The sequence below is a fragment of the Notolepis coatsorum genome (genome assembly GCF_963971535.1).
Source record: "Notolepis coatsorum genome assembly, chromosome: 9".
Lineage (NCBI taxonomy): Eukaryota > Metazoa > Chordata > Actinopteri > Aulopiformes > Paralepididae > Notolepis > Notolepis coatsorum.
In genome coordinates this window covers 56,664,921-56,682,480 of record NC_140173.1, presented here as the reverse complement: position 1 = coordinate 56,682,480, position 17,560 = coordinate 56,664,921, and positions in this window count along the sequence as shown.

Below are 17,560 nucleotides of genomic sequence, written 5' to 3'. Positions count from 1 at the left end.
CGGCGGCGAGTGGTTGGGTTCTCGGCGCGCTCGGGAAGTTCCGTCCTAGGACGGTTACGGCGCTGTCCGTGATGCTCCTGCTGCTGGGGTCCCTCTTGGCCTCCTCTTCATGGGGAGGATGCAGAGGTGGTTTTTTCCAGTATGGAAATGGACCCGGTGTGAGACATATGGAAGCGGCTGAAGGTTCCCATGTCAGTACTGGGGGACCTCGTCTTCTGGGGAGGGTCTGGTGCCCTCACCTGCGGGGTCCCCTTGGGCAGCAGGCTGTCACACGTCACGGTCTTCACCGACGTCTCCCTCATGGGATGGGGGGGGGATGTGTCGGACCAACGCAGTAGGGGGCAGCTGCCATGCTGCCCGGTCTGCGCTACATTCAATGTGTTGGGATTGAAGGCAGTCCTTCTGGTCCTCAAACGGCTCGACCACCTTGTGGTGGGCAAGCGTGTTTTGGTCAGGACGGACAACACGACGTCAGCGTCGTATATTGTCGGACAGGGAGGAGTGTGCTCCCCCCGTCTGCACCGGGCGGCGGTCGAGCTCTGGCTATGGGCGTTCTCCTTCTGCTCTGCCTGAGGGCTCTCCACATCCCCGGCAGGGTGAATGTGGGTGCAGGTGTGATGTCGCGGGGCGGTCATCACCCTGACGAGTGGGGACTACGTCCAGACATAGTCGGGCAGGTCTGGGACCGATTCCGTGGCCGTCCGGGATTCTGTACGCTTTCCCCCCCTTACACCTAATAGCTCAGCTGTTGGGGCGGGTACGTCGGGAGCGCGGGACTTGGTCCTGGTCGTGCCGGGCCGGGGCTCAGCTGTGTGGTCCACGGCCCTGATTCAGCTCTTGGTGGCCCCGCCGTGGCCTGTTCCGTGGTCACCGCGGGCCCTCTCTCAGGCACGCGGAACTCTGTTCTGCCTTCCTGTTCTGGGGCAGCCTCTAGGCTTGGCTGCTGACAGTGTGAATCTGGTGGGGATGCGTCTTGACTATTCTGTGGTTAACGCTATCCGGTACGTGCACGCTCCGTCCTCTACCGCGGCTTACGCTGGGGAGTGGCGTATGGTCGAGTGTGGGGGCGGGACGTTGTTCAGCCACCCTCTCGTGGGACGTTCCTGCTTGGCGCTCTGCGTCTCAAGCCTGTGGAACGTTCTCTGTCTCCGAGTGAGACCTCCAACTGGTCCTGCGCCGGTTGTCGGAGGCCCCGTTTGAGCCTCTTGAGCAGGCGCCATTGGATCTGCTGACCTGAAGACCGCTAAATGCGTGGGTGAGCTGTGTGCTCTCTCGGTGCGGCCTGAGTGCCTGTCTATTCGGGCCAATAGCGGTGCGACTCTGAGGCCTAATCCAGTCTTCATGCCAAAGAATATCCTGAGCTCTTTTCGCTCCAGGGATATTGTGATTCAGGTGTTTCATTTGCCTCCTCACACTAGTGGGTTAGAGGCGAGCCTTCATCTGTCGTGTCCTGTCCGTGCTTTGGGGGTTTATCTCAGTTGGACGCAGGATCTCAGGGCTGCCGATCAACTGTTGTTTGTTACGGTGGCCCTCGCGCAGGTAACGCACTGTCCAAGCAGCGCCTGTCACATTGGTTGTGCAAGGGCATTGCCCTTTGCTACACGTTGGCTGGACAGGTCCTCCCTGGGGGTGTCAGGCCGCACTCCACTCGTGGAGTGGCGGCCTCTGCCGCCTTGTTAGGGGGGGCCTCGGTGGAGGACATCTGTGCTGCGGCCTCCTGGTCCTCCCCGGGTCCCTTCGTTAAGTTTTACCTCATGGACATGACTGGGGGTTCTGTCTCCCAGGCAGTTCTGAGGTCTGGGACCTCCCCTGCGTCCCGCCAGTCGGTGGGCTAGCAGGGGTGTGTGGGTGTGTGCCACGGGGTGCTGTGTCACACGTGGTCCCGCCTGTACTATGCGCTTTTAGGGGTTTCTGGTTCCCCTTTTTTCGCACTTTGGTGGAGTTGACTGCCTCCCCCCCTTCGTTAGGACGGGCGGGTGGACGGGACTCCCCTCCTCCCTGGTAGTGGGGCTTACGGTCCCTCAGGGGGTACACTTGTCGGGTCACGCATCTGCTCTGCCCCATATCTCATAATGGCAAGAGCGAGACGCGATGACAGTATGATAATATAACAAAAGGTTATCCTATAACCTAATTATATGAATACTGGCAGAGCGTCTCGCTCTCAGCGCCCTGAGGTCCCTTGGTTAGGTTTTCAATGTTGGAAACCTTTTTTCCCGAGGAAGGTAGAGTGTGACCATGTCCGGCGTCTTATAGGAGGACGCTGGGGCGTGGCCTGGTCACGTGCATGGGTGCAAATTGTTTGTTTATGAGCACAGTAGGTGCTACGAGCGAGACGCTCTGCCAGTATTCATATAACTAGGTTATAGGATAACCTTTCGTTATCAGTGATCAATCATCATAAAACTCAAATAGCGTGTAAATTTTTTTATTTGAATATATAGGCTTCAATATAACCGGCACTAAGCACAGAATAAAACGCACGTCCGAATACCAGCGTTTTATTCTGTGCTTGGTGCAAGTTTTATTGAAGCCTATATATATTATAGGCTTCAATATATTTATTACAGAATAGGTTATTACCTCGGATATCAGATAATCATCAGCAATTCGTTGCATTGTTAGCTAACGTTTGATATATTGGCTGATGTATATTTGCTCAAATAGCGTGTATATTTTTTAAATATACACGTTAGTTGAGGTAATATACATCAACTAATATATCAAACGTTAGCTAACGAATTGCTGATGATTATCTGATATCCGAGGTAATAACCTGTTTAAATGACTGAGATGGCTGATCCCATTTAACTCAATGTCGGCCAAACTGAACGTTTGCACACTTGGCACCAATGTGCACTGAGTGATGTGATGACCTTTCCTTGTTTTATAGATTCCTTGAGGTCTATATAGCCTCTGTCAAAAAAATCTGACATAATTCATTAATAATTACATTTCGCTGCATGGAAACCCTATGGTCTCTGCAATTGTAAAACAGTTGGAATGTATATTCATGCTGTCCGGCAGCCTGGCTACATGAGTAGAGCTCCGGACTCATGATCGGAAGATCACCGTTTCGAGCCCCGGTCAAGGCCGTTGTCGGAAAGTGGTGATGTTGTCCAGGGACTCTGTCCTCTGGACTTGTCAGTAACAATGTCCCTGTTACGTGATAGGGACACTGTACAGCTGCGAGTGCCATCCTTAGGATGAGACGCTAAACCGAGGTCCTGGCTGAATTTGGTCGTTAAAGAACCCAGGGCGCCTATCCAAAGAGTAGGGGGTTCCCCCAACGTTCCTGGCCAAATTCCCAATCAGGTCTCTGACATCAAGGCCACCTAAAGGCCACATCCCTCCCCCTTTAATTGGCTGATATCAATCCCATTCAGCCATTGTGTGTAGTGTGCTGTGTGCCTGGTGCCAGTGTACAGTATGGCAGCCATTGAGCCTGCGTAGCCTGAGGTTGGGTGCTACCAGAAGGAGGCAATTTCCACCCTACATTGTGGGGAGCACTTTGAGTGTCTAGAAAATCGCTATATAAATGTAATGATCATTCATTCATATAGATTAACACCAGGAAAATGGTTGATTTTAAGTAATTGTATCTTTTTTTTTAATCCACTTTTTCTCCTTATTTTCAATTTTTTTCTCCCATCCCAATTTCATATCGCCAATTATTTTTCCCTTCAATTCTCCCCTCCCCTATCTTGAATGTTGCTAGACTATGCCTCCCACTGGTTGGCTGTAGTGAGGATAGAAGCCTTGCATCACGTGTCCCCTCCAGTACACGAGGAGGCAGCCTTTCGCATCTTTTCACCAGACAGCGCGGTCTCTCAGTGGCGAGGAGTAACGCGTGGGAGGCTCACGCTGCCCCAGATACTTCCTAACTCTGCTGTACAGGCGTCACCCAACCGACCTGTAGGAGTCGCTGTCCACAACGTCCAATCCCCACCCATTGACTTTCCACCCGCTACCTCTGCCAATTGAGATAGTATGACGACTGGCCCAAACCGCACGCAATGCTGACTCCGGGAGTCGAGACCACAGCCTCTTGCATTGGTGACGAGCGCAATCTCCGCTACGCCACCCAGCCGCCCAAGTAATTGTATGTTTAAGTTTATAATAATAATAATAATAATAATAACTTTATTTGTATAGCACTTTTCATACAGAGGTTGCAGTTCAAAGTGCTTCACAACAGTAAAAAATACAGGCATAATAATGATAAATGTAAGTGACTGTTAGTCATGACATCCAGACGTGGCATGAAATTATGGGTCATTGTAATCACGAGGATTTACTAAAGCTACAAGCAGTAACAGACGGTATGCACATTAAGGGTGAAAAGCATAGACCTGACAAAGAATGTGAAGTTTGCATAAGGGGGAAGTTTACTCAAACAAGGAACAGGGACCCCACAGAGAAGGTAAAGAGACCACTGGAGCTAGTTAACACCGACCTAGCCGGTCCAGTAAGGAACGAGTCCATAGGTGGCTTTAACTATGTACAGTCCTTTACAGATGTGGGTACAGGCGTAGTGTTCGTCTATTTCCTTAAAGCAAAGAGTGATGCACTCCAAGCCACGGAGAAGTTCCTTGCCGATGTCGCCCCCTATGGGGACGTAAAATGTTTGAGGTCAGACAATGGGACCGAGTTTACAAACAGAGAGTTCCAATCACTGTTGAGAAAAAAACAGGATCAGACACGAGACATCATGTCCCTACTCCCCACATCAGAACGGGGTAGCCGAGAGGGAATGGCGCACTCTTTTTGAAATCGCCAGGTGTAAGCTAGACGATAGTAACATACTGAAGAGCCTGTGGCATTATGCGGTACAAGAAGCCGCCTACACCAGAAACAGGTGTTTTAACAAACATACGGGCACCACCCCATATACAGCAATGACAGGGAAAAGATGTAATCTAGCCAGAATGCACAAATTCGGATCAGTGTGGTATGCTTACCAGCAGGACAGAGGCAAGCTTGAGTCCAGATGTGAAAAAGGACTCTTTGTAGGACACGACAGAGGGAGCCCCACACTCCTAGTCTACTATCCCGGTAAAGGGAAGGTGCAAAAGCACAGACTAGTGAAATTTGTCACCAAGACAACGTGCGAAATCGAGACACAGACAGAGGAGCCATGGCTGGACTCCGGGGTAAGGTATGGAGGGACAGAGACACCACAGCCTAGTGTACTGAGCACAGGCGTGCAGGCAGACCTCCAGACACCCCCAGAGGGCGATGACGAGGAGCACCCGAGGGTGACGTCAAGTGCCCCATGCAGTGGGAGATATCCCTCAAGGGAACACAACCCCCAAGATATCTGAAAGATTATGCCCGGAGGGGTAGTGACGAGGATGACAGTACACTCGCCAGTATTGATTACTGCTCCCGAGCGGTGTGTGGCATGCCTCAGTCCTTTAAGGAAGCCATAGTGTCCCCAGAGTCGAGTAAGTGGGAGAGAGCGACGGACGAGGAGATGAGGTCCTTAGAGGACAACCACACCTTTACCCTCACAAAATTGCCAGAGGGCAGACAGACAGTGGGAGGAAAGTGGGTGCACTCAATCAAGGAAGGGATCGAAGGCCACGAAAAGTACAAAGCGAGATTTGTAGCTAAGGGTTTCAGTCAGAGGGAGGGGATAGACTATGGTGAAACATTCTCCCCCACAGCCAACCTGACCAGTGTAAGGGTAGTGGTTCAGAAAGCAGCTGAGGACAATCTGATTTTACATCAGATGGATGTGAAGACAGCCTATCTGCATGCACCCATAGATAGGGAGATATATATGGAACAACCTGAAGGTTACGAAAAGAAAGGGGGAAAGCTAGTGTGCAAGCTAGAAAAATCCATTTACGGCCTGAAACAGTCTGGGCGAAATTGGAACGAGATGCTTCACACATGCCTCATCGAGGATCACTTCCTACAGAATCCAGTAGACCCCTGTGTTTACTCAAGGGAGTCAAAAGAGTCAGGAAAAGTGATAATAGTAATTTGGGTGGATGATTTGATCATCGCAGCAGACAACTCTAGGAACCTAGTAGGGCTGCACGATTTTGGGAAATAATCTAATTGCGATTATTCTGACAGATATTGCGATTGCGATTTGCGATGCGATTATAACATATTTTAAATTTTTTTACAAGAAGCATGTTGCTGTTTTCTGTAGTCGGGTCCCAACTGCAAAATTACTGTATTACCCTGTATTATACACTTTTACTATCATGTAGACTATTCTGCTTTGTGTTTACATGTGATGTATTGTATACATGCACATTTATTATGTTCTTGTGTGATGTATCGCACATTTTATTGCTGTGTGATGTATTGCAAATGTTATTGCTGTCATCTTGGCCAGGTCTACCTTGCAAAGGAGATCTTGTATCTCAATGGGACTTCCTGGTAAAAAAAAAAAAAAAAAAAAAAATTAATTGCAGGCTTGGCGATTTGATAATTGCATCATTCCAAATCGCGATTTCGATTAAAAAACGATTAATCGTGCAGCCCTAGAACCTAGATCAGGTGAAAGGTATGCTCTCTACCAGATTCAAAATGAAAGACCTTGGCAGGTTAAAGCATTTCCTAGGCATGGACTTTGAGCAGTCAGAAAATTGTGTAACTGTATCCCAGAAGAGATATGTGGAAAAGATCCTGAAACGTTTTGACATGCAGGAATGTAGAACAAGGGAAACACCATGTGATCAGAAACTTGATTATCAGGAGGATGCTCAGAAACTGACAGATGTAAAAATTTACAGGGAAGCCGTGGGTAGCCTCATCTACTTAACAACATGTACCCGCCCTGACCTATGTTTTGTAGTAAGTAGTAAGTAAGTAAGTAAGTATTTATAAAGCACCTTTCATACATGTCATGTAGCTCAAAGTGCTGTACACAAACATAGGCATATATAACGATAAGTTGTCACAGTACTTTGCTGATCCCACAGAGGAACACTGGATCACGGTAAAACATGTTTTTCGTTATCTCAAAGGTACAGTAGATAAACTACTTTGTTTCAGAAAGAGCAGCGGAGGCTTAGGGCTTAAAGCCTACAGTGATGCAGACTGGGCTGCTGACATCACAGATAGAAGGAGTACGACTGGATACTGTGTTAGTTTAAACACAAACAGCTCACTGGTTTCATGGAAAACAAAGAAGCAGCCCACAGTGGCACTGTCAACTTGTGAAGCCGAATACATGGCTCTGGCCATGACGATACAGGAGTGTATTTATCTAGAACAACTGCTCGGAGGGATGGATAACTATGTATATAAGAAAACTGTTGTTTATGAGGACAACCAGGGTACTATTGCCATTGCGAGAAACCCTGTATGTCGACAGAGGTGTAAGCATATGGATATAAAGTACCATTTCATCAGATCTGTCATCAGAGAAGAAAGGCTGACACTGGTTTATTGTCCAACAGATGACATGGTAGCAGACGCTATGACGAAACTGAGGAGATTTGCAGAGGTCATGTTTGGTGTGTAAATATTGACTGCCATACTCTTTTTGATGTTCTAAGACTATTATTTTATTTGTAAATTGTTTTGAAGAGTTCATACAGTGTACTAAGTAACCATAAGTGGGAGTGTTGAATCTAGAGGGTGTATGTATGGTTGTAACTAACTGTAACTGTCCTCTACTGCTCCCATGACTGCATATATATCTGTGTCCACTGGAGGGCACTATAGGCGGAGCTTCTACAGTCTACGCCAGGTTGGGAGTATATAAGACTTGGCTCCCTCCTATTTTTTCTTCTTCCCACAAATGCCTCTCCCGGAGAGGAACACACATGAGCTGTTGTGGTATGAGTCAATGTGAATAAAACGCTGCCAGCAGAGCAAGGCCACAGATGGAAACCATGCCTCATGTACATATTATTGTCGCCCCATAGCCATTTCTGTTAACAGGTACAATACAGTACGGCTCAATACACACAATTGTTAAGGGGATGCAGACCAGAGAAAGACTTTCGTCTTGTTTACATCAGGGTCCCCCATTTTCAATTCATAATGAATTGTAAGTAAGGGTGCAACTAGCACCATGCAATCCATTCTTTGTGGATCTAGCCCAGAGTGTGCGTACGACCTGTGCATGCACGGTTGATAAATGCCGATTTTTCTGTGCGTAGAGACATTCTAAATTCCGTGCGTAGTAACGGAAATAGAACACTTTCTAGTTTCTACGCATTATTGATAAATGAGGGCCCAGGTGTTATTCCCATCTTTAGATCTTTAGTCTTCCTCTCCTGCCTCAGCCCCCCTCTCTCTACTCTCAGCCTCTTTCTCTCTAGCTCACTCTCTTGCCTTCATTTTTTCTCTCTCTCTACACTCATTGTCTCAGACAATTAAATTAAAATAAATAAATGTATTGATATGGGAAACATATGTTTATATTGCCAAGGCCAGTGTTAGAACAATCAAAACAATCTAAACTTATCAAACTTAAGCACTCATCACAACTAACACTATGGACAATTCAAAATATAGGTATACTGTTGTGGCTTCCACCTCATCACCTCCTGTGGAGGCTAATCAAGCGCAATGTGGAGCAGCTGGACGCGTCCTGAGGCAGAGACACCTGCTGCATAAAAGACCTGACAACTCATCTCTCAGTGCTTGATCGTACTGACCATTGTGGTTAGTGTAACAAAATGTTAATTCAAGTCTTAGCATAATTTATGTATCTCCTGTGTTTGATAATTTTCCGTTTTCCATTGTTTGCTTTTTCCCGTGTTTCGTTCTTGGACTAACGCCCGTTGTCTTCTCCTCTCTCCCCATCAAGGAACCGTATCTCCACCCTGGAATTCCCTGCGTCGCTCCCCGTTCATTTCACACGCACATCAAAACAACAGTCTATCACATTTACATTCAACACCACATTGCATGCTAGACACACGCACCCATACACATACTATAATTGAAACACACACATCTCATTCATATGGACCGTGGGCAATTGTAACGTTTGGGGTTTTGCTCTCCTCAGGGAGCAAAGCCCTAGCGTTACCTGGTGGTATTTGACCTTTGATCACTATGAATTGAAAATGGGGGACCCTGATGTAAACAAGACAAACGTCTTTCTCTGGTCTGCATCCCCTTAACAATTGTGTGTATTGAGCCGTACTGTATTGTACCCATTCTGCAATCTGTTAAATAAAGTTTTCATTCATTCATTCACACCTGTCTCTTTGCCTTAATTGCTTTCATTGGTACCTGGTGTGTCTAGTTAAAGTGGCTTTATATGCTCTTCCGTGTCACTACAGTACTGAGTCGATCACCAGAATACCCATGAGTAATGCCTTTGTGAGTAAGACTTAAGGGGAATAAGTCTGTTCGCCATTTGTTTTGTTGCCGTGTGAAATAATTATTGAAAGTGTATCTTGATGGGTGTTTCTGCAGCACCGTCGTTTGCCGAGTTTAGTATTTAGCCTCTTAACAGGTGGGGACGATTTGCCCACCTGCACTTTGGCGACCTCTAGTCGCTTGGGTGTGCATATCTTTTAATACAATATATATGCAATTAAAGCCCTATTTGTTGCCTGTCGACAGCCATTTCAGGTGCCAAAATCCGTTCAGCGGTTCTCGAGTTACATGCCGATATGTGAGGCGTGCGCCGAAGTACACAGTGTTGTACAAATACAACACCGACTGCCGGGGCTCTAGCTCCGTCAATCATTTGGCGATCTCGGGAATTATTAGACAGGGTTGTAGCCAATGAGTGTGGCTTTCCACTGATATCCGACATGGGGAGGTACGAATCAGGGATCTAGGTGAAAAGTCACAAGCAAAAACAGGAAGAGAAAAACCGCAGAATGAATTGAAGTCTATGAGGAAATTAAAACCAGGAACGCTACACAGTTTACCAAAATTGCTCCTAATCACATATTTCTGAATGGATTTTTGTACTACACAAGACTTTAGGCTATGGAGCCAGGGTGTCATTTCAGCCATACGAATTTCTGGGGAAATACTACTTCTGTACTACTAACTACTACAGAAAAAACGTGAGTAACAAGTTTTTCTACAACTCAAGTTCAGACCTATGTTACACTATTTCATTAGCACTAAAAGTGAATTATCTTTATTGTATCGGAAACTCCGGGATGTCATCTTTCAAAAGAGACCAGGCTCATGCATGTGCTATAAGTATAAAGTATAGTGTTTTGGTTTGCAAAAAAAGTATGCAGTCCTCAAAAACTAAAACTAAAATGGCCAATATTGTGAGTATTGTGTAGTGCCCGGAGGAAAGAGGAATAAACGGAGGTAACGTAATGCTTGTTTAATGTACAAAGCCACGTCAGTCAACACAGAACAACAGCACATGTAATCGCTAGCACAGTAATGAATGAAAACAGCGAGTGCCACCGCAATAGATGTCCCCTCTGGCCACGGTGCCAGATTAGTAGTTCCCTCCCACTACACAACACGGTCAGAGGAGAACACGAACCAATAATGTAGTCACTACACCAGCCCCCCCAGTGTTCACCTCAATATACGAAATCCTCATGGTGAGGAGGGCGTATGGCCCGGCCCCTACGATTGTAGGTAAAGTCAGGAGGTGCGGGAGGGGGTGTGACAACGTCCGTCACATCCTCCTGCCGAGCAGGATGGGGGGCAGTGACCAGACGCTTGCGAGCTGCGGGGTCTGAGGGGTCGCATGGGGGAATGGCCACGGCATGGCAGGGGAGGTAGGACCGGGGGCCGGCCTCTGCGCGGTGGCAGGGCCAAGTCCAGGGGCAGTTCAAGGTCCAAGTGGGCCGGCTTGAGGCGATCCACGGACACACACTCAGGCCTACCCCCCACATCGACCACAAAGTTCTTGGCCCTGGCCTCGATGACGCGGAAAGGCCCGTCGTAAGGAGGACGCAGCGGAGTCCTGTGCCCATCGTGACGGATGAACACGAACCTCGCCGAATGCAGCTCCGGGGGCATCCTTGCCGTAGGGACCCCATGCTGCGTAGTCGGGACCGGGACGAAAGTCCTGGCGCTGTCCAGCAGCGAGGTGCGCTGAGCAGCGGCAGACCAGGGCTCTGTCGACCCGGGAATAAAGTCACCAGGGACCCATAGCGGCTGTCCAGCTCGGCCAGCTCAGCCGACGACGACTGGAGGTCCTCTTTTAGTGCCGTCCTGAGCCCCAGCATGACCCACGGGAGCTTGTCCAGCCAGTCGCCGTCCGTGAGGCTGGCTCGAAGGGCGGCCTTCATGGAGCGATGAAAACGCTCGCAGAGCCCATTCGCCTGCGGATGGTAGGCGGTCGTGCGGTGGAGCTTGACCCCCAGACTCTCCGCCACCGCCGCCCACAGTTCCGAAGTGAACTGTGAGCCACGGTCAGAAGAGAGATCAGCCGGGGTGTCGTAGCGGGAGACCCACACCGCGATGAACACCCGGGCCAGGTCGGGGGCCGTCGTTGAGGAGAAAAGGTAGTTGTATCCATGCGAGGGGGGCAGCGGTCCTACCAGGTCCACGTTGACATGGTCAAACCTCCGCTCGGGCACGGAGAACTGTTCCAGGGAGGCCTTGATGTGCCGATGCACCTTGGCGCGCTGGCAGGCGGTGCACGTGTCGACCCAGGCTCTCACATCCCTCTTGAGCCCTTGCCACACAAACTTCTCCGACACCAGTTGCGAGGACGGCTTCCTGCCAGGGTGAGACAAGCCGTGTATGGCCTCGAAGTCAGGGCGTCTCCAGTTGGCGGGGACTACCGGCCGCGGCTGACCCATGGAGACGTTGCACAAGAGCGTAACCGCGTCACCGAACACTACCTCCTCCAGGCGCAGTCCAGTGTCCGACGACTTGAGAGCTTGGACGGCAGGATCGGCGGCCTGATCCGCAGCCATGCTGATGTAGTCCAAACCCAGCTGCACCGCACCGACCACCGCCCTGGAGAGACAATCTGCCACCTGGTTGGACTTCCCAGCAACGTGCTGGATGTCCGTGGTGAATAGCGGTTAATGGAGAGAGCAGTAGGTGACATGAACTTACTCCAGGTGTTGGTGTACCTTGACGACCTGATTGTCTTCAGGAGGTCTCTAGAGGAGCACGAAGAAAGGCTGCTCAAGGTCCTGGATCGCCTCGGAGAAGTCGGACTGAAACTCTCCATAGACAAGTGTCAAATCTGCCTGCCGAGAGTGAAATACCTGGGTCACATTGTGTCCGCCGAGGGTGTCGAACCTGACCCGGAAAAGATAGAAGTTGTTACCAACTGGACTCGCCCGACGAACCTGAAGACCTTGCAATCCTTCTTAGGGTTCTGTGGCTACTATCAGCGTTTCATAGCCAATTACGCTGCCATTGTGCGACCACTGACGGAGCTGACAAAGGGTTATGCACCCACGCAGAAGAGCAGAAAGAACGCCCACGATAGGAGTAAGGCGTACATCAAAGAGTCAGAGCCTTTTGGAGAACGATGGGATCAGCCCTGCACAGATGCGTTTCACCAGATCATACACTGTCTGACGCATGCACCTGTGTTGGCATTTGCAAACCCCCAAAAGCCTTACATCCTACATGTTGACGCTAGCTTGAAGGGACTTGGAGCAGTGCTCTACCAAGAGTACACAGAGGGCCCGCGACCAGTGGCTTTCGCAGGCAGAAAACTGAGTGCATCTGAGCAGAACTATCCAATCCACCAGTTGGAGTTCTTGGCGCTAAAGTGGTCTGTAGTAGACAAATTGCATGATTATCTCTACGGAGCCAGATTCACAGTACGTACGGATAACAATCCCCTTACCTACATGCTCACCACAGCAAAGCTCAGTGCAGTAGGGCATCGATGGCTGGCTGCCCTGTCCACCTATGAATTTGATGTACAGTACCGCCCGGGCCGACACCATATAGATGCAGACCTACTGTCCCGGATCATGCCTGAGGAAGAAACCCGTAATGAATGGGTGACTCTATCACAGACTGGAGTAAAGGCCATCGGCCAGCGAATCTCTATCCCTGAGACTCACGGCTGCCCACAGAGGTGTGTCGACCAGTTGGGAGCTTCCCCTCAGTGCATCCCAGACATCTATGCGTTTCCAACCCACTTGGAATCCGAGTCGTTGAGACAGATGTCAAAGCAAGAGCTTAAGAGAGCTCAGGAAAAGGATGTCGATATAGGACCTGCTATCAAGGCCGTGAAGCAGGGGAAATGGCTTGAAGATGAGTATGCAAGTCCAGAACTCTCTAAGCTCAAACGAGAGATGGGAAAGTTGACCATGAAAGAAGGTATGTTGTATCGGTTGAGCAAGCGACCTTCTGGAGATGTTGTCACTCAACTTGTACTCCCAAAAGAGTTCAGAGAAATAGTGTTGAAGGCCATGCACAACGATTTAGGACACCTTGGCATTGAGAGAACTGTCGACCAACTGAGGAGCAGATTCTTCTGGCCGAAGATGTCTGTAGAAGTGGAACAGTACATTAAGAACTGTGGAGAGTGCATCACTCGTAAGTCCCTTCCTCAGCGAGCAGCTCCACTACACCAGATCGTGAGCAAAGGTCCAATGGATCTTGTGTGTATTGATTTTCTCTCAATGGAACCCGACAGTAAAGGCATAAGCAATGTGTTGGTGGTCACAGACCATTTTACTCGCTATGCTCAGGCTTTCCCCACCAGAAGCCAGAAAGCACATCTTGTCGCAAAAGTACTGGTGGAGAAATACTTTGTACATTATGGGCTGCCAGCAAGAATCCATTCGGACCAAGGCCGTGACTTCGAGAGTCGACTGATCCGGGAGATGCTGCAAATGATGGGAGTACGGAAATCCAGAACCACTCCGTATCACCCACAAGGAGACCCACAGCCCGAACGCTTTAACCGCATGCTATTGTCAATGCTGGGCACGCTGAGTCAAGAAAAGAGGCGGCAGTGGAGTCAGCAAGTACCTTACTTAGTGCATGCATACAATAGCACCAAGTGCGACTCCACCGGATACTCTCCGTACTTCTTGATGTTCGGAAGAGAAGCAAGACTTCCCGTGGATGTGTGTTTTGGTACGTCGCCGGATGGCAAGGAAAGAGGTCACCACATCAAGTATGTGGCTAAGCTGAAAGACGACCTGCAAAGAGCCTTTAAACTAGCTTCTGCCGCAGCTGACAAAGTACACCAGCGAAACAAGAAGTCCTATGACAAGAGAGTGACCTGCCAAACCTTGGAACCTGGTGACAGAGTGTTGTTAAGAAACCTGGGGTTGAGAGGAAAACACAAACTCCAAAGCCGATGGAGTGCTGTTCCTCACGTGGTGGTGAGCAAAATGCCCAACTTACCTGTTTACAGAGTGAGTCCTGAAGATGGACTAGGACGCACAAGGACCCTACACAGAGATCATCTCCTACCCATTGGACAACTGGTACGGATGCCAAGAACGGAGAGTGACCACAACACACCTGTGAAACCAAGAACTAGGGCAGGAACTATCAAGAAGCAACACCGTATACCGTCTCCTCCTACAACAGAAGAGAGTGAGCCGAGGTCTGACTCATCCTCTGAAGTAGAGTATGTAAGGGAGCGCAGACCCTACAGTACCTACCTGGAAGGGATCCTGAAGAAAAGGACTGTGCAAGAGCCAGCTGTCGTCATCCCTGATGAAGAACCAGTCAGAGCTCCTGACACATACGAGGATGAACAGAGCGGAGAGGAGCCATCTCCTGAGTCAGAATCTCCTGAGTCAGAGTCTCCTGAGTCAGAGTCTCCTGAGTCGGGGTCGGACATACAAGGAGGGCACGCTAGCAGCTCTGAAGAAGAAGTTGTGCCTGAGACACAAACCAGGCCTAAACGAGCAGTAAAGCCAATAATTAGACTCACCTATGATGAGCCAGGTAAATCCAGAGACAAACCGTTGACCATAGTGCACAGAGGTATGGTTATAAAGATCAAACAACGTTAAGAAGCGAATGGGTCAACTCCTTAGTCTGTTAAATGTCGTGTCTTATGGGGACATACAGACCTTTGGAAGGGGGAGGGTGTAACCCTGGTAATATTAACTAACCCTGGTAATATTAACCCAGTGGTTATCCTGTTAATATAAACCAAGTTGTTGTCTTATATAAATATATGTTATTATTTTGTATTTTGTATATCTTATTTACCTCTGGGTAATATGTTCTACATATACCATTATTTCATGTATGGGTAATATGTAGAACTCCTGTCTATGTGAACTGGGAACTGTGGCTTGGCCAATCAGGAGAAAGGTCAGGGTTGATGGGACTGGGTTTAACCAGGTGTGGTGATTGAGCTCTCGAGCACCAGAAAGTGAGAGGGTGAGAGAAGCAGGTGGAAGAGTATGCAAATGTTTGACACACCATTGCTAAGTTGTATCCAGTATAGTGTTATCAAGTGTTCTGGCCTAGAACACACGCTGAACATTATATGTGATGTCGGGGAATTGTGCATGTTAGATAGGCATGCCTAATCAATTGCTCCACATTGGACTGGGTGTTGAGGCTAGCTGGCTAAGCTAGGTAAACAGTAGCAGGCCCCGGATAGCTAACCCGGAAACCCACTACATTCAAGAACAGGATAAGCGGTCTGTGCTACCAGGGCCTTTACAGACTTCGAGAACAGGATAAGCGGTCTGTGCTACCAGGGCCTGTACAGATTTCGGGAACCAGATAGCAGTCTGTGCTACCAAGGCCTGTACAGACTTCCTCTGGCAGCGTGGGAGGCGCACCAGGACTTGACATTGCATCGTACTCAATCTCCACTTTCTCCTTTCCCCCCACCTGAACACTGACTCCGGACCGTGAGTACTTTGGCTCGTTAGAGCTGAAGATTAAATGGGATTGTGAGTTTCCCATCAATCAGGCCTGCAACAGGGGTTTTTGTTTGTTTGTTTTTGTTTATTAGATGCCGGCTTAGGTATATTAGTATATTGTATTATTGTACAGGATATTTCATTTGTAATTAGCTGTATCATTAATGCCATTTTGGATATAGGTTTTCATTTATATTTCCTTTTTTGATATTGAGCACATGGTGCCTTTGAGTTTGAACCGGAGTACAGAGTAACAGCTCTGTTATTTTGTTTTCCTTTTTTGATATTGAGCACACGGTGCCTTTGAGAGACAATACTCTATTTATTAACTAACTAACATTTTCTTTATTCGGTAATGTGTATATACACACGGTGTATGTAATATATAACACTATATGTTCAATACAGATTATTTTTATATTTAAAGTTAAGTGTCTGGCTTGATCATTTCTATTTCAAATGTATTGATGTTATATCCCAAACAGATATTCGTATATTTGTATTATTAGATTAGTAAGAGCTAGGTGTTACGAACCTAGGGCCCTGCCCTCTAAGTCAACTGGGGTAAAAGGGGCTACAAACGGAAGGAACAAAACCCCTGTTACAACCCCTAATATCACGGGGTCAAGAGCAAAAGCCCAACCCCGTGGGAAGGCCGTAGCAGCGGAGCGTGAAGGAGGACCCAGACCCAGGAAGGGACTGGACCCCCTCGGAAAAGGGGGCCTGGAGAGGCCAACGACGCCGCAGCATCGAGACCCCACCAGGCGGTCACTAGTGACACCACCCCCCACATTGCCAGCGTATTCGGACAGGGCCCATCCAAGAGCAGGCCCTTCCCCCCTACAGCACGCCGCCCCGAAGCACTCAAGAGGCTACACCCACAGTGGGAGCAGGCAGCGCACCGGGGAGACGACCCCCAAAAAAGGTCGATCCCTCAATCCAGGCAACAGGCCACTCGACCTGAGCCTGGAGCACTGCGGACTAGACAGGCGCCAAAGGGGTCTGCTGAAACAGCACCCCGGTAGAAGGGGCGTATGCTGGCATGTTGTGCACCATGTCGCAGCCTCCACAAAAAAAAACTTGACTCTCTAGAGGCGCCGAGGCAGAGAAGGCTGACATGATTGGCAGACGTCATGAAAGGTGCGGGGGCACACTCACAGGTAGACAGGGCCAAACCCGGCTTACCCCGAGAGTTGACTCCGCTACCAACACACCAGGGAACCAACCACCCCCTTGGTTCTAACATGAGGCGGTTGTTCCTATAACCCCCCAAGAAAAAACTCCAAAACACAACTGCAGGCATACACTGGCTATACCGCAGTACAAGTGTTTCAGTTTTCAAAAAGGGGTTAACCCAGGCCAACGGGTCAACGAAAACAATTTCGAACTCGTGCCCGGCGGACCGGGACATACACAGGGATGCCAGAGGAGTTCTACAAGAACCACCTCAACAGCCCCCTCCCAGCCCTGCCTAAGCAGAAGAAGAGAGGGGCGAAAAAGAATGGAGAAGGACCAGGCTCCCTCAGCACAGCGCAAGGTACAACACAACATGGACCAAGCAACAGTGAGGGGTAACACGTAGTAACACAACCACGAACATCTCCATAACGTCAAACCCTGCAACACCCGGGCCGACCCGGCATTTTTCCCCCCGAAAAAAGCACAAGTCCCTCAGGGTACCAGAACAGCAGATCTGCGCCCCGGCGGACAACGGGTTAACTGGCCTGGTCCAGCGTGACCAGAATCAGTCCCGTGCCCTAATCACGCCGCCATCCCCAGTCCCAGGAGGGGGGTAGGTACGCGTGTCGATCCAAAAC